The 18,789-nt window shown below is 35.3% G+C and overlaps 1 long non-coding RNA gene across 1 annotated transcript in view; it reads right to left on the bottom strand.

The window, feature by feature from the left end:
• Positions 1 to 18,461, bottom strand: part of LOC137637551 (uncharacterized) — a 33,205-nt gene extending 14,744 nt beyond the window's left edge. Inside the window, exons 1-3 of the long non-coding RNA XR_011043700.1 lie at positions 18,341 to 18,461; positions 11,398 to 11,517; positions 8,831 to 8,897 (exon numbers count right to left, since the gene is read on the bottom strand). This is a non-coding gene — a long non-coding RNA (uncharacterized lncRNA). The remainder of the gene's footprint in view (positions 1 to 8,830; positions 8,898 to 11,397; positions 11,518 to 18,340) is intronic.
• Between the last annotated feature and the right edge of the window lie 328 nt (positions 18,462 to 18,789).

Raw genomic sequence — 18,789 nt, forward strand, 5'->3', positions numbered from 1 at the left:
TCTGTTTGCTAAAAGTAATTCTACTTTAAAAATAACGATTTAAGCATTTTCAGTTATAAGGTCAATGATTCTAGGTTGACATTAAAAATAATCATGTTATAAATCACATAACTCGCAATGCCCTAAACGTTTTTTCTTTTTCTTTCATTGTTGCACCTTTCTTTGGCTGGTAAAAAACTCCCATCCATCAATTCCTACTCCCCCTTTCCTCGATTTTTTTCCCCGTATAGTATACCCTCCATTCCACCCCTCCTCCCCCATATTCCTTCCCCATCCTTCCGTGCCATCGAGATGTTCCACCACCTTGGAGGAAAAATAACGTCCACCACCCACCCCAATCGCTCTACCCATCCGCGACTTGAGAGAGAGAGAGAGAGAGAGAGAGAGAGAGAGAGAGAGAGAGAGATTTTGGATTTCTCAAAGAATTCTAGTCCATCCGTGGACACTCACAATCTGCTTTTTGGGTAAAGCGAATTAGTTTAATCGCTTAGAGTGTTTCCATGATCTTGTTCACTACATCCGCTGGAAGTCTAGTCCATCTATCTGCTATTTTGGATGAATAGAAAGTACCACAGAGAGAGAGAGAGAGAGAGAGAGAGAGAGAGAGAGAGAGATTATTTAAAGTTTTTCTTCCATGATAAATAAAATATCATCATCCAGTTCCTGCTTCCTTTCATCCCACCCCCAGCACACTCGCTGCTTCCCCCCAAGGTGAGGATCCCAGGCGGAATTAGATGTCAAGGAGAGAGATTCTTTGATGACTACTTCTGAAACGGCGGGTATTTTTCCCCTTAAAACTGATGTAGATGGTGGAAGGCGTCAACAAAAGGGCAGACATTGGCCAGTCCACTCTCACTCTCTCTCTCTCTCTCTCTCTCTCTCTCTCTCTCTCTCTCACTCAAACATTTGATCCTATGGAGGGTCAGTGATTTTTGTTGTTGTAACGCCGGTATTCTAAAGCAAATGAATCAATAAATAAACCAACTATTAATTCTAAATAGTTTTAATAGTATAATAAAGAAAATAACGAAGGAAAAAAAAAACCTGTTTTGTCAATTTGTCTCGTATAAATAAATGAGCCAACAAATAGCACCAGATAGTTTTAGATATCAAGTAAATCTCAATGTACACCAGACACCACGAAATTACTAGAAAAAATGTCCCAAATAACATTGTATTATAATTGTGAAAAACTAAATAATAAATTCGTACGTAACACAAAATTATATTCCCCATATCATGAAACAAAACGGGGAAACGTAATCAAAGTCATCCGTCCTCTCTCTCTCTCTCTCTCTCTCTCTCTCTCTCGAATCCGACATATTTTTATCACCACTCTCTCTCTCTCTCTCTCTCTCTCTCTCTCTCTCTCGAATCCGACATATCTCTCTCTCTCTCTCTCTCTCTCTCTCTCTCTCTCAAATCCAACATTTTTATCACCTCTCTCTCTCTCTCTCTCTCTCTCTCTCTCTCTCTCTCTAATCCGACATATTCTTAGAGTCAAGTCACCCCACTGAAACAAAGAAATCCCTGAATTTCATACTACAAGTTAAATTAATTCAATTTTGAATAAGACAGAATTCCTCAACTGGAATAAGACAATATCAATAAATCTTATAATTGCTTTATAGGAATAAATGCTACAAAAAAAAAAAAATTAATCCAAACTCCATTAGACATATAAGGGCAAAATCTTATTGAGAACAGTATCACAAAAATCCCATTTCCTATTTGGAAAAAAAAAGAAAAAAAAACTGGAAGCACATTACTCGCACTCCCTTTTTTATATATATTTAACTATTAAACTATTCGCAAAAGTTGTCAAATCTCAACTTACCTCGTGATTAATTTAATCTATCCCATGTTCATATAATCAATACAATATATTATATATTATACTACCAACAATTAATTCCCTGATGAAGGAGTTTCCCCCGAAATGAGCCAATTATTAATATCATCATCCCTATCCAAGCTACAACCCTAGTTGGAAAAGCAAGATGCTATAAACCCAAGGGCCCCAACAAGGAAAAATAGCCCAGTGAGGAAAGGAAATAAGTAAATAAATAAATAATGAGAATAAATTAACAATATATCATTCTAAAACAGTAACAGCGTCAAAACAGATATGTCCTATATAAACTATCAAAAACGTCAAAAACAGATATTTGATATATAAACTATAAAAAGACTCATGTCCGCCTGGTCAACAAAAAAGCATTTGCTGCAACTTTAAACTTTTGAAGTTCTACTGATTCAACCACCCGATTAGGAAGATCATTCCACAACTTGGTCACAGCTGGAATAAAACTTCTAGAATACTGTGTAGTATTGAGTCTTATGATGGAAAAGGCCTGGCTATTAGAATGAACTGCCTGCCTAGTATTACGAACAGGATAGAATTGTCCAGGAAGATCTGAATGTAAAGGATGGTCAGAGTTATGAAAAATCTTATGCAACATTCAGCATAATGAACTAATTGAACGAGAGAGGGGGGATGGAGAGAGGGGGGGATGGAGAGAGGGGGGATGGAGAGAGGGGGGGAGGGAGAGAGGGGGGGAGGGAGAGAGGGGGGGGAGGGAGAGAGGGGGGAGGGAGAGAGGGGGGGGAGGGAGAGAGGGGTGGGTGCGATAAACGAGGTTGGGGGTGGGTTGGAGGGAAGGAGGAGAGGAGAGAACTACACCGGCAATAAATAAATGAAATATGAATAACCAATAACCGATAATAATAAGAATAGGGAAGTGGGGAATATGGGGAAAGGAAGAGTACCCCTGGATACAATCCAGTTTAAGATTAAGGAAATAGGGAGAAAGAGAAGTACAGGAGAAGAAGAAAAGAGAGGGGCAGACCCTCTTGCGATATTAGGGAATTGGTATTAGGTAAGAAGGTAATTTCCGTTGTAATATGAAATAGGAGCCGACTTAATTAAATACAAAGCTCATTCGTGGTTCTTAAGATATATCTATCTTTAAGATTATTCAAGGGAAAGAGCATATAACCGGATTGTTTTTTTTTAAATAATGATCAAAATATTGAATATAATAATAATAATAATAATAATAATAATAATAATAATAATAATGATAATAATAATAATATTAATAATAATAATAATAATAATGATGAGATTATCTATAAAGGTCAATATGTCTCTCAAGTGTCACAAAATCCAGAAATCATTTTGAAAACGATCAGACATTTTAAATCTATTTTTATGAAACTCTCTCTCTCTCTCTCTCTCTCTCTCTCTCTCTCTCTCTCTCTCTCTCTCTGGAGGAATAGATCTTAGGCGAAGAAGGATCGTAGCATTCGGGACTATCATTATTCCTACGGAAAAGGACCTTGAGTCTCTAGGTAAATCGGACAGGCGGAGAGAAAGATCTTATTTGGTCGGTAAAAAAGTTGACCAAAGTCTTTATAACAAAAACATCAGCTATTTGAAGTAAACAAATATAGTTCTAAATAACACAGCCACTCTTCCTTAAACAACTCCTAAGACTGCTAGAGTATTACCACCTGAATCATCTATGCTGATAGAATAAAGTATATGCAATATGTAAGATTAAGAAAATATATATATACAACAAGGGTTGATGGTATATCCTAGGCATTATAACAGAAAAATTTATTGCTCAGTGCCTCATATTTCTTTATTCTAGTGAAATCTTAATTCTTATTTATTGAATAAAGTATGCAATCAATCACAATTATATATTCACAAAGACATGCATATATATATATATATATATATTTATATATATATATATATATATGTATATATATATGTATATATATGCATATATATATATATATATATATATGTATATATATATGTATATATATGCATATATATATATATATGTATATATATATATATAAATATATATATATATATATATACATATATATGTATATATATATATATATATATACATATATATACATATATATACATATACATATATATACATATGTATATATACATATGTATACATATATATATATATATATATAATTATATGTACACACACACACACACACACACACACATATATATATATATATATATATATGTATATATATACAATTCACACTTTTCCGTTTAAGGACTGTATGAAGTCCTGGCAGAGTTCAGTTCTTTGGCTCCGTGAAGGATACTTCAGCACAAGGATATTCTCCTTGTTTGGAAACACCCTCGTGTCCAGCCGTTTCCTATAGACACTACTCTTTATTCTAAGTTATTAAAACAGCGGTGATCATTCCAGATTTTCAACACAAAAAAAAGACACTAATTGGTATTTTTTTTGAAAATTATTACCACTGTTTTAATAACATAGATTAAAGAGTAAAGTGTTCAAAGTAAACAGCTGGACACGAGGATGCTCTCTCTTTCTCTCTTTCTCTCTCTCTCTCCCTCTCTCTCTCTCTCTCTCTCTCTCTCTCTCTCGATTCCGACATATTTTTATCACTCTCTCTCTCTCTCTCTCCCTCTCTCTCTCTCTCTCTCTCTCTCTCTCTCTCTCTCTCTCTCTAAACAAACAAAATGTCAAATGATTCAAATTGAACTACAGAAGTCAATCATCATTAATGCGCTGAATAGTCAGTTCACAAACAAATACGTATATTGCATATTATATATAGTATATATATATATATATATATATATGTGTGTGTGTGTGTGTGTACATATAAACACACATATATAACCTACATATAACGTTTTACTGGTTCTTAATTTGAGTAAAAACTTTCCAAAACTCGTGATAAATTTCAATTTTTTTTTTTATTTTATTTGTCCTGAGGAACATACCCCAACCCCATTAGTGATTGCGCAATATACAATCTTCCGATGCTGAACATAATAACGAAGATAATGACTTTCCTTTCAAGTGATACAAAAAGACAATAAACAACTTATACATACATATACCAAGGCACTTCCCCCAATTTTGGGGGGGTAGCCGACATCAACAAATGAAACAAAAAAAAAAAAAAGGGGACCTCTCCTCTCTACGTTCCTCCCAGCCTAACAAGGGACTCAACCGAGTTCAGCTGGTACTGCTGTACTTATAAACATATATAATTGGAAAATAGAAATAAATAAACAATAAATAAACAAGTAAATGAATGAAAGATTGAACCAAAAAAAAATAAATCGAAATACATTCTAATATACAGTGTGCTTTACGATCAAACTGATTTAATAAGACAATAACTATAAAATATAAAAAAAAACTAATAGATTATCTTTGCATCCTTTACCTGCTAAGACTAATTTCTGTTACCAATGCCCTTCAGTCACAACTGAGAGAGAGAGAGAGAGAGAGAGAGAGAGAGAGAGAGAGACCTTCGTTACAGCAATATGAAGAACAATGGTAAGAAAGAAAGTATCTTTAATATGCTATAGATATTTCTATTTTGATGAAGTCAGTCTTTAGCTGGCACAGGCTCTTGCTACGAGAGCAACCGTGATGAAGCTTACATCAATGGGAAGATGAAATTATGTCAAATCTTGTTTAAATTATTATGCCAAAAACCACAATCATTAAATTTCTTCGACATTTCCTCTTCTCTCAATTCGTGTACTATTATTATTATTATAATTACTATCCAAGCTACAACCCTAGTTGGAAAAGCAAGATGCTATATGCCCAGGGGCTCCAACAGGGAAAAATACCCCAGTGAGGAAAGGAAATAAATAAATGAAGAGAACAAATTAACAATAAATCATTCTAAAAAAGTAACAACGTCAAAACAGACATGTCATATATAAACTATTAACAACATAAAAAAAATATGTCATAAATAAACTATAAAAAGACTCCTGTCCGCCTGGTCAACAAAAAAGCATTTGCTCCAACTTTGAACTTTTGAAGTTCTACTGATTCAACTTCCCGATTAGGAAGATCATTCCACAACTTGGTCACAGCTGGAATAAAACTTCTAGAGTACTGCGTAATATTGAGCTGATTATCAGTGATGAAATGTCCATCTTGACATTGGAATTTACACAATTTGCCGAGGAGATGACGTCGCTGATCCAAGACTCTTTGAGCGGAATCATATTCGATTTTTATGACCAACAGATAGAGTCACTTCTTTTTAATAAACAGACAGAACAAACTTACAACACCAACATACAAAACTAAGCAATTTAGTCACCTGGTAGAGTCAATAATGTCACAACCGAAAATTCAGGCTACACTTTCTTTGTCTTGCAATGCTTAAAAAAATGCTACATATATAAAGTGAACTATAGACTACAATAGGAAAAGAATGGCCCTGCAAATCACATCTTGAAATAGACCTCAATATAAGAGGATCTATAGACTATATTTTTGGACAGCTGGAATTTCTCTATTGATGAGAACTTACTAAGGGCGCGAAAGATGGTTAAAAAAATCTTGGAAAAGGTCTGATACGCTCCTACGTCAAACTGGAATACCATAAGAAATGCAGAGAAATTACGAGGAATACGTCTAATGAGAGAGAGAGAGAGAGAGAGAGAGAGAGAGAGAGAGAGAGAGTCATCCATTGAGATCAAAGATGAGCTTACAAGAAAAATATGAACAAACATGATCACATCAAAGCTATATTACAGGGTTTTACCCAGTGATAACCTGGGGCTGATACAGATGTGCCAATCTGGGCTAGAGAAAATTAGGTAACATAAAAAGTGGCATAATGAGGATAGAAGGAACACACAAGAAAGCATGCACCAACTAGGAGAAAAAAACGACTCAGGATGAAAAATACTTCTGTCCTTGCCATCTTCCCAAATATCAATACAAAAACAGCTGGTTCTCCTCTCGACCACTTGAGCCAGTTCTACTACAGACTGGGGAATGAAAGTAAATCAAATATTCTGGCTAAGTTCCTCATGGTAAGGGTAAAAGAGACTTCAGCTATGGTATGAGTTCTTCTAGAAGAAGGACACTTCCATACCAAACCATTGTTCTCTAGTCTTGGATAGTGCCATAGCCCCTGTACCATGGTCTTTCACTATCTTGGATTTGTTATCTTTAAGTGGACACACGGCCGCCCTGTTGTATCTTATTTCTCTCTTTTTTTTTGAAGTTTTATAATATATATATATATGAAAGATACAATTTAATGTTATTACTTTTCTTAAAATGTTTTATTTTGATTGTCTATCACTTCTCTTATATTTTATTTATTTCATTGTTTCCATTCCTCCCTGGGCTGAGGGGGTGAAAATGGCGTATGTTGTGGGGTGAAAATAGGGTGAGGGGTGAAGCCGAAAATGGGGTGAAGGTGAAAATGAGGTGTGGGGTGAAAATGAGGTGTGGGGTGAAAATGAGGTATGGGGTGAAAATGAGGTGTGGGGTGAAGGTGAAAATGAGGTGAGGGGTGAAAATGGGTTGAGGAGTAAAAATGGGGTGAGAGGTGAAAAAGGGGTGAGGAGTAAAGGTGAAAATGGAGTGAGGGGTGAAAATGGAGTGAGGGGTGAAAATGGAGTGAGAGGTTAAAATGAGGTGTAGGGGTGAAAATGGGGTGTGGGGATGAAAATGGGGTGTGAGGACGAAAATGGGCGAGGAGTGAAAATGGGGTGAGTGGTGAAAATGGGGTGAGGAATAAAGGTGAAAATGGAGTGAGGGGGGAAAATGGAGTGAGGGGTGAAAATGGAGTGAGGAGTGAAAATGGAGTGAGGAGTGAAAATGGAGTGAGGAATGAAAATGAGGTGTGGGGGTGAAAATGGAGTGTGGAGTGAAAATGAGGCGTGGGGTGAAAATGAGGCGTGGGGTGAAAATGGGGTGAGGGGTGAAAATGGGGTGAGGGGTGAGAATGGAAAGAGGGATGAAAATGGAAAGAGGGACGAAAATGGGGCGAGGGGACAAAGGGTAAAAATGGGGTGAAGGATGAAAGGGTAAAAATGGGGTGAAGGATGAAAGGGTAAAAATGGGGTGAAGGATGAAAGGGTAAAAATGGAGTGAGGGATGAAGGGGTAAAAATGGGGTGAGGAATAGATCATGAAAGTTGTATTTAGAGAATTTGAACGAAGTACGAGTGTTCAATTCATCACATCGGTACGAGAGAGAGAGAGAGAGAGAGAGAGAGAGAGAGAGAGAGAGAGAGAGAGAGAGAAAGCACGCAGTAATATTAAAAGTATTAGAACAAACTTTATACAATATCCGAAACCGTCAACTACCACCCATGTGTGCCATGTTCAAGAAAATTCTTCTTTTATGATATTTTTATCTTCCCGGGATTTGTTAACGAAAAGTCACAATCAAAATTCGCTAAATATAGTCGTCAAAACACATGCAGTATCCTACCTTTGCTTTTATCAACGATATATATATATATATATATATATATATATATATATATATATATATATATATATATATATAATATATATATATATATAATATATATATATATATATATATATATATATATATATACATATATATATATATATATATATATATATATATATATGCATTGATACTACATTCTAAATTTAAATAGTTCTCAAAATTATTTGGTTAATAGAAGACAATTCAAATGAAAGGGTACAAATTGCATAGAGAGAGAGAGAGAGAGAGAGAGAGAGAGAGAGAGAGAGAGAGAGAGAGAGAGAGAGAGAGAGAGAGGGGGGGGGGGTTTAGTCCATAACTGCCTTCAAATGCCCCTACATTACCAGCAAAACCAAAATATAATAAATTATACCCAACATTTTTTAAACGACAATCAAGTTTCCTAAGCCCCTCGCTCCTAAAGTTATTTAGATAGCTGCTATCAATGACTCAGGATTCGAAACTTGACATAAAAAAAAGATATCGCATCAAAGGTAAATACTTACGTTTTTAGGAGTCTCTCTTCTTAACAACTACTACGACAAAAACTGCTTCAGTACCATCATGGTTTGTCTGAAAAATAAAATCAAGCTGTTATAACGACAGAGTAAATAGGTAAATTGATTTCATTATTGAATAAAATGCAAATGTAATCGACCTAGTATCTTATATAAGCCCCTCTTAGTCTACACCCAGGTTTCCCAATCCTGGGGTCGAGACCCCAAATGGGGTCGCCAAAATCTCAAAATAAAAATAGAAATTCAAAATATGGCAGAACTCGCTGCAAAGAAAAAATATATAAACGTATTTGTGGATGTTTATTTATCGACTTGTATATATCTATTCATATATAAATATAAAAAAAAACTAAATCTTAATGGTGGTATCCCTGAGTGCCGTAATTGTTTGATATGTGTACAGCATCACCGTCCACGTCCAACCAGGCAGCCACTGTCTGCAATTTATATCGGTAAATTGACGCATTTATACCTGTATAGTGATTTCAAATGTGCTGCATAGGTTGCACTCAGTCTTTGTTTCTTTAAAATTCTTAATTACTCACGAAAAAGTGGTATGTCGACAACAGAAGCTGAGTACTTCTCTTGCTGATGAAGTATTGCACCATAGTTTGTCAGTGGATGACAGTTCATAATTGAGGCTTATAAAACCACATGGTTCCCCCCCCCCCATATTTAAAGAGACATGGGGAAGGGAAGAGGAAGAGAAGGAGAGGGGCCGGGGAAGGGAAGAGGAAGAGAAGGAGAGGGGCCGGGGAAGGGAAGAGGAAGAGAAGGAGAGGGGACAGGGAAGGAGGAGGGGACACTTTTCATGGCCTCTCCTCCTACATTTTCCTCTTTCCCTTCGCCACCCTTTCCTTGCTCCTCTTCCCCCTTCCCCGTCTTTCCATACCCCCTTCTCCTCCTCCTCTTTTTTACCCTTCCCCTCCTATCCTCCTCCTTCTTGCCCCCTCCGTTCCTCTTCGATATTTCCTTGCCACCTCCCCTTCCTCTCCTACTCCTTACTCCACCCCTTCCTTTTTATTTACCTCTTGTGAGTGTGTCATTTTTATTGTTATCTCATTTATTGTGTTATTAGATGTGCTATTTTATTTGTATGTTCTCTGCGGCGCTGGTTACTTGGTCGAAAAGGTCGTCGGTTTGGCGGTCGTTTAGAGATTTAGAGTATTGTATATGGTCGGTTTTTGAGATTGTTGTTTGGGCGAGATTTGCAGTGCGGTATATCATTGATTTTTTTTTAGTTTTCTGCTTCGTCTTGTTTACTGCGATTTGCAAATATATTACACCCCTTTTCCTTGTTACTCCTTCCTTGACCCCTCCCCTCCTCTCTACACCTCCTCCTTGTTCCTTGCCCCTTCACTTTCTTTGCTACCTACACTCTTTATTTCTCCTTGTCATCTTTCCTTGTCTCCGTCCCCCCTCTTTCCTATTCTCTCAACCATCCTTCTCTTTCCTGGTCCCCCCTCCTCTCCTTTCGCTACAACCTATTTGTGTGAATCAGGGTTTGCAGCTCAGACTGACATCAAAACAAAAAACAGAATTCGGCTGCAACCTGAACATGATTTAAGGGTAGCACTTTCTGAGACTGAACCACAAATAGAAAAACTTAACAGCATGATCCAGGCCCAAGTCTCCCATGAAAATCAGTTGACCATTTAACAGAAAACACATACTTTGTTTTTTTTTTTTTTTGTGGAATGTGAAAAAATATTATTCCAGAAGTGGGTTTTTTATTGATATTAAGTCTTGAAATTTATAATGCTATAATAGAATTTAATGATGTTAATTATGTCTTTTCCAACGTTATAGTACCTCTCTTATAAAAGGATATTTACTGTGCCTTACTTTTACAACCAACAACTAGTAATACATAAAAATACATATACAACTAAACTAGTGGGGTTGCGGTCATGATCTGAGGTGCATGATTGGGGTCACCAGAAAAAAAGGTTGGGAACCACACACTAACCCAACATCGAATTTTTAACATCAAAATTATACCATACGTAAACTAACTAGAATTTCCAAAAAAATAACAATTACTGCATGACAAAAGACATTTCAATACACCTGGAAAAACTGGAAAACGTCAATTCCAGTATAACAGAATAATACAATTCATTTGGGAAGCTAAAATGAATTTTCCCCTGAAAGAGCTGGCCAGCAAATGCCTTTTTCTGATAAGGATCCATTATCCTATTGAAAACCCTTATAAATAAATTTACTTTAATATCAGAGGAAGATAAAGTTCAGCAGAACAGTTTTTAACTTTGTAAATAATCGATATTAAATTGATCTCAGCCATTTTTTTTTTTTTTCAAATGTTTGGAAGTGTCCCAGAACAGATGGTGAAATACGAAGAGGTAAAATTTTCTACAATTCTGCTAAAAATGGGGTTCATGGAATCTAGTTAGCATCTTGTTAGCATTAGTAAAAAGTAGTGTATTCTCTCTCTCTCTCTCTCTCTCTCTCTCTCTCTCTCTCTCTCTCTCTCTCTCTCTCTCTCTCTCTCTCTGGTAAAAATGAAAAACTTGAAAACTAATCCCGACTCTTACCTTAATTTATTGGATGCTTTGAATCATGATTTGTGGCTACATATTCCGGTGTTGGGGCCTGTAAGCCCATTCAGTGTTTAGACTGAATCGAAATAGTAGGCTACATAATATGTAGAGCATCTGGAAAAGGCAAAAAATCACAATTAGGATCAAATACGACACTGATAATTATCTTTATTTTCATCTAACCTAATACAAAAAGTCCCCCTTATATAAAAAGAGCAAGTATGTGTGTGTGTATATATATATATATATATATATATATATATATATATATATATATATATATATATATAGATCTACATGCTGATAACTCAGTCATTGCCTGGTCCTAATTGGTTCTAGATTGGGTGAAGAGAGGGCTTGGGTGCTGATCATAAGGATACATGATCAGTCTCTAGAGCATTGTCCTGCTTGATAGGGCAATGTCAATATCCCTTGCCTTTAAACCTTTCAATGCCCAATTGAATCAACAGCTGCTAAAGACAGACTACAGTACGACATTGTTCCTTTGGGTCGTAGTGAGAGATGGTCTCCCTATAGGCCTATAAGGGGTGAGTGACATAAGAAACAAAGGGATTGGGCCTTTAAATTAACACTTATGGCAACCACTGTTGGTGATTATAGTTTCTTGATTATACGACTTCAATTAGTAACACTCCAAAATCAAACCATTGTTCTCTAGTCCTGGGTAGTGCCATGGCCTCTGTACCATGGCTTTGCACTGTCTTGGATTAGAGTTCTCTTGCTTGAGGGTACACTCGAGCACACTGTTCTATCTTATTTCTCTTCCTCTTATTTTGTTAAAGTTTTTATAGTTTATATAGGAAATATTTATTCTAATACAGTTACTGTTATTAAAATATTTTATTTTTAATTATTAATTTTCTTGTGGTTTCCTTATTTCATTTCCTCACTAAGCTATTTTCCCTATAGGAGCCCCTGGGCTTATAGCATCCTGCTTTTATAACTAGCTTAGCAAGAAATAATAATAATAATAATAATAATAATAATAATAATAATAATAATAATAATAATAATAATGACAGTCTTTTACTCTACGTATGACTAAATAAAGGGAAAGTCGTAGAAAATACAGTATTTGTCCATTTAAATTGAATTTTCCATTTCCTATATATCAAATTGACTACTATTAGTGCTAGAATATTTCCCTATTCTAATATAATTAAAAGTTCCTGTTAGTAAAATCTCACTCAGAAAAATTAAGCGAATAAACTTTCTAAAGGTCGTTCAAAACTATACACTACGACTACATTTGTGCCCAGGAAGGTGTTCACACACAAACAAAACTCAAACAGGGGGTAAAACATAACCTCCTTCCAACTTCGATGTGCAAGATATCCACAATTACGTAAATCAACGTAAAATATAATTAATGATTTGCAAATAGACTAAAATTATAAATAAAACTATAGAAATATCACGTTAAGACGTCATGAGAATTTCAAACTAACCGATCGTAGATCGACGGCCTTTTCACCGAAGAAAATTCTATTAACTAATCGCATAATAAATTTATAAATTGCATCAAGATTAATTATATTATATAAATGAATCATGAAAAATATATAAAATTAAGAAAATATAGTAAAAATAAGCGTGGAGGAAGAAAATAAGATAAGGGAAAAATATGGATACTGTCGGTGAAGAGACCATTTTGGTAACGGCCTTTTCGCCGACGACAACTCCATAAATGATTAAAAATTCGAATTCATAAACTGAATCCAGATGAATCACATTATGAAGATGAATAATATAATATAAAGAAAATGAAGAAAATATGGTAAAAGTTGGTACAATTAATCGTGGAGGAAGAAAATGAGATATGGGGAAAATTGGGAGATTGTCGGTGAAGAGACCATTTAAGAAGCTCGGTACCTATCTATAATTAGATAGAGTGGCCGCAAACTTATTTTGCGGAGCGAGCACCAAAGATAGCACAGGGGTGTACTGTAGGCAGTGATAGGATCCAGGAACCCACCCATTATCCTTTAGAAAGTCCTTAAAATCCTATTGCTTTAATATCAGACAAAGATAAAGCCAAATAGTTCGAGGGATTTGTAAAATAGAGTCATTAAATTGATCTTCGCTACTCTCGTCAAATACTTCGAGGTGTCTAAAGACACTTGGTGAAAAGACGAAATCCAGTGCATTTCTCTCTCTCTCTCTCTCTCTCTCTCTCTCTCTCTCTCTCTCTCTCTCTCTCTCTCTCTCTCGTTTTAAATACCTGTTCGCTAATTGTTTAAGGCTGTTACACAACCCACTCTCAATTTCTATTCTGACTATAAATTAATCTAATCGTATGTAAATCAAGTCTCTTGAAGGCGTAGAGAGAGAGAGAGAGAGAGAGAGAGAGAGAGAGAGAGAGAGAGAGAGAGAGAGAGAGAGATTGCCTTATAAGTACTTGTATAAACGGATTTTGGTCAAAATCCATAACAACAATGAGGTCTGGAAGCAATGAAAGTCTGAATGCACATCAAAACTTGCAACCAACTCCTTTTATGCCACGGAAGAATTTTCAGCATCTTTTTGCAACCATTTAAAAATGATAAGTTCTTTTTGCTTAATTGTCAGGCGAACTGTTCGCAAACTTATTGAAAATATGTTTCACCATTTTTATTAAACGCTAATTATCATAAATTTTTTTTATCGAATTCATAACACGAGAAATATTATGTATTGAGAGAGAGAGAGAGAGAGAGAGAGAGAGAGAGAGAGAGAGAGAGAGAGAGAGAGAGAGAGAGAGATTAGATTACTCATACACCGATTTATACAGGCTGCCTTTAAAGCAATTGAGTTTAAAATATGTAAATTAGCCCATCTAGTTATCAGAACCGGCCGTCCAAAATATCTAAGAGAATTGCTACATATTGAGCAGCCAGCAACTCGTGTTGACACGAGAATAGTTACAGATAGTCTCAAACTATTCGAACCTAAATATATGTCTACTGTAGGCTCTAGAGCTTTAAATTAGCGGCCCTAAGACTATAAAATAAGCTCCCCCTAGATATCAGAAAGACTGAATATATTATTAAGGCTTTCAAGAGGAAACTGAAGAATTTCTTGTCTTCTAAGTGCTTCGAAAATGTGGATTAGACAATAAACGAGCAATATGCAATGTGACAGTCTTATAAATATACATCAGATATAACGAAAACTCGATTGATAAATACAGGCTTGATACTTAAGATGACTTCGTACCATTCTTGATAAATGATCGTTTTTAAACTGTTGTTGTCAAATCGCAAACATGAACAGAGCTGATTCTAAGAGCAAGTGTGTATGGCGTTGCATTTTAAATGGTTACGTTTACATGAGTATTTCCATAATTGTCCTCAATGACAAAATTATCTAACCAAATAATATGAAAAGTAGGATATTCGTATATATAGAAAATACGCCTTACACCCCTACTCTGAGCGGCCATTTAAAAGACACCCCCAACCTCACCCCAACTGTGAGCAACAATGGTGGGGGTGAGGGGGTGATTAATATAGCTCTTTGAAAGGTCATAGGTCACATGACCTACACTTATCTTGGTATTAACAGTGTAGAAACCATGACCTACACTTATCTTGGTATTAACAGTGTAGAAACCATGGCCTACACTTATCTTGGTATTAACAGCGTAGAAACCATGGCTCATACTTATCTTGGTATTAACAGCGTAGAAACCATGACCTACGCTTATCTTGGTATCAACAGCGTAGAAACCATGGCCTACGCTTATCTTGGTATCAACAGCGTAGAAACCATGGCCTACGCTTATCTTGGTATCAACAGCGTAGAAACCATGGCCTACGCTTATCTTGGTATCAACAGCGTAGAAACCATGGCCTACGCTTATCTTGGTATCAACAGCGTAGAAACCATGGCCTACGCTTATCTTGGTATCAACAGCGTAGAAACCATGGCCTACGCTTATCTTGGTATCAACAGCGTAGAAACCATGGCCTACGCTTATCTTGGTATCAACAGCGTAGAAACCATGGCCTACGCTTATCTTGGTATCAACAGTGTAGAAACCTTCAGTAGACAAAAAGGTCAAGCTAACTAGAGTGATGTCAAATGTCACTTACTCAGTACAGACGAATTGGGATATTTAACCCAACGAATTCTAGGGTATTTAACCATGAAATCTGGGAGATTTAACTACAGCTTCTAGGGATTTAGCCACGAATTGTAGGGGAATTAACCACCATTTCTTATTATAATCCTACGTAGGATTACAATAAGAAATAGTGGTTAATTCGTGGCTAAATTTAGCCACGAATCCTAAGGAGATTTAACCACGAAACATGAAGGGGGTTTAACCATAAATTCTGGGGATTTAGCTACGAATTCTAGGGAGATTTAACCACGAAACATGAGAGGAATTTAACTCGGAATTCTGGGGATTTAGCCACGAATCCTAAGGAGATTTAACTCCGAATCCTGGGGATATTTACCCACGAATCCTAAGGGGGATTTAACCACGAAACATAAGGGGGATTTAACCACAAATTCTGAGGATTTAATCAGGAATCCTAAGGAGATTTAACCACAAACCCTAGGGGAATTTAACCATGAAACATAATAGGGATTTAACCACGAATTCTGGGGATTTAGCCACGAATCCTAAGGAGATTTAACCACGAAACCTGAGGGGATTTAACCAAGAAACATAATGGTGATTTAACCACGAATGCTGGGGATTTAGCCACGAATTTTAAGGAGATTTAACCACAAAACATAAGGGGATTTAAGCCACGAATTTTAAGGAGATTTAACCACAAAACATATGGGGATTTACCCACAAATTCTGGGGGATTTAACCCGACTTCTGGTGTAAAACTATTTACAGTATAAAAATAACATTGGACACTTCTTCAGCTCCACGAAATTCAACATAATACTGCCATATTATGCAAAGCTATTGTTTTCCTCTATTACTTTTCCATAATTTAAAATAATTCGCCACACGGGAACCGAGTTAATTATATAAAAAACTATAGAATTATATAAAAAACTACAGAATTATATAAAAAACTACAGAATTATATAAAAAATACCTAGCCTGGTTCCCTCACTAAACGACCTAAACTGACATCGTCAACATAGTCAAGCAAACGGAAGTATATTTGATTTATATTCAAAATATATACTAAATTAGAAATAGGGTAATTACTGAAAGTGTCCATAAAATATACAATTCAGAAATAATGACACTTTAGAGTCATTCAGTAAAAGAGGAAAACAACTTAGTTTGGCAGTAAAATATTTTTTTTTCCGAATGAAGACAAGACAGTTTGGGAGAACAAATCGAGATTGTAAAAAACAAAAATGCATCTAAGAACATTTTTAAACGGAATTTAATGTTTTTACGAACGATATAAAAATGACTATGAATAGGTAGTAACAATACAGAGATATCGAGATTTTCCAATAATTTATACCATAAGGTCACAAATAGGCCTAAATGTTCAAAACTTCCTCTAAATGAATAAGTATATTGATAAGAAATGCACCTATAAAATAATTAAAATCAAACCATTTATGATTTAATCAATATATTCACACTTAACTACTTAATGACAGTACCATGGCCTTCCACTGTCTTGGGTTGGAGTTCTCTTGCTTGAGGGTACACTCGGGCACACTATTCTATCTTATTTCTCTTCCTCTTGTTTTGTTAAAGTTTTTATAGTTTATATAGGAGATATTTATTCTAATGTTACTGTTCTTGAAATACTTATTTTTCCCTGTTTCCTTTCCTCACTGGGCTATATTTCCTGTTGGAGCCCCTTAGCTTATAGCATCCAACTTTTCCAATAATGATAATAATAATAATAATAATAATAATAATAATAAATGGTTCAATGTTAAGCCTGAATTTGTGCCATCAGTAGGCCTATTCATTTCAATTACATTAATATAATTTTAATTACATCGGGAATAATAATTCATATATGTTTAATAACTAGTTTAAATAAGTAAAATAAAAGAAATACACCAGTAATATATAAATTAAATACACAAGAAATGGATATATCAGTTCGCTGTATTTATAAAATAACTAAGTCCGATTAATTATTATAATTAGCATAAAAAGATTTTACAATTGAAAAAGGCAAAACAAAATAAATAACTTCAACTCTAACCAACATTATTTGTGGATAAAAAAAAAAAGTCTAAATTTCTTGGGCCGCTTAGTATAACCATTAACTCTCACCTGTCAGTCACACCCCCCCCCACCCCCAAGCAGTAACAATCATCTTTCCAGTAATAAATCAATTAAATATACGTATTCCATATCGTGTCTATGACCTCGTAAAATGGCTTACTATTTTTTAATGACCTCAGACAAATCGAAGTAATCCTTTCTGAGTGGGGATACCTTGACGTGGTGAAAGGGTTTGCGTATTGTCATAATACCAAAGCTGTACTAGTCAGGGACACCTATACTAGGTTGGTTTGCTCTGAAAGAAGACAAAAATCTCGTGTCACCAATCTGCAGTGGCCGGCGTGATGATAAAAATGGCCAGACCCCAGACATGAATAAAGACATGTCTGAAGACTTTGTCCTGCACTGGACTAGAAAAGGCTACATTATATATATATATATATATTTATATATATATATATATATATATATATATATATATATATATATATATATATATATATATATATATATATATATATATATATATACAAATGCAGCCGTTTCTAGTCCACAGCCGGACAAAGGCTTCAGACATGTCTTTAATTATGTCTGGGGTCTGGCCATTTTTCTTCATATTTTTCTACATTTTAATCAAACCAACGTCTTATTAACATATAAAATGTCTACTTATTTCTATAGATTTCATAACTGTATAATCCTACCTATTAATATATATGTAAATTCAAAATAAACTTCTAAATCTACCACTCAACTGACCTTTGATCTTCACTCCTTCAGGGCTCGTAGGGAAATGGTCTGAAAACCATGAAATTTCCCTAAGCCAATCACAGGGCTTCAACAGAAGCCCTTTGCAAGCCCGTCTTTCATTGGCTTAAACATTCGTTCTTTGGCTAAGATAGTTAGAAGCTGTATTCCTATTGGCTGGAGTCTTCCAGTCAATTTTTATTTCAAAGGGTATTTACAAAACAAAATTATATCATGGCCAGTGACAATCAGTATGTATTTGACATAAATCAATACTAAATTTGTAAAAATTGATAAGCCAAATTGGAAATTGGATAAGAGCAAACTTTAAGATTATAATAAATCGTAGAATTGAAGAACTGAAAGACCTTCTTTGCAAACAAGCAAACAAGGTGGTTGTGTTTATCAAAGACAGGTGCTGAATCTTGCATACAGAAAGTCACTGACTGTAATCAATCTAT

This window comes from Palaemon carinicauda, unplaced genomic scaffold, assembly GCF_036898095.1.
Source record: "Palaemon carinicauda isolate YSFRI2023 unplaced genomic scaffold, ASM3689809v2 scaffold840, whole genome shotgun sequence".
Taxonomy (NCBI): Eukaryota; Metazoa; Arthropoda; class Malacostraca; order Decapoda; family Palaemonidae; genus Palaemon; species Palaemon carinicauda.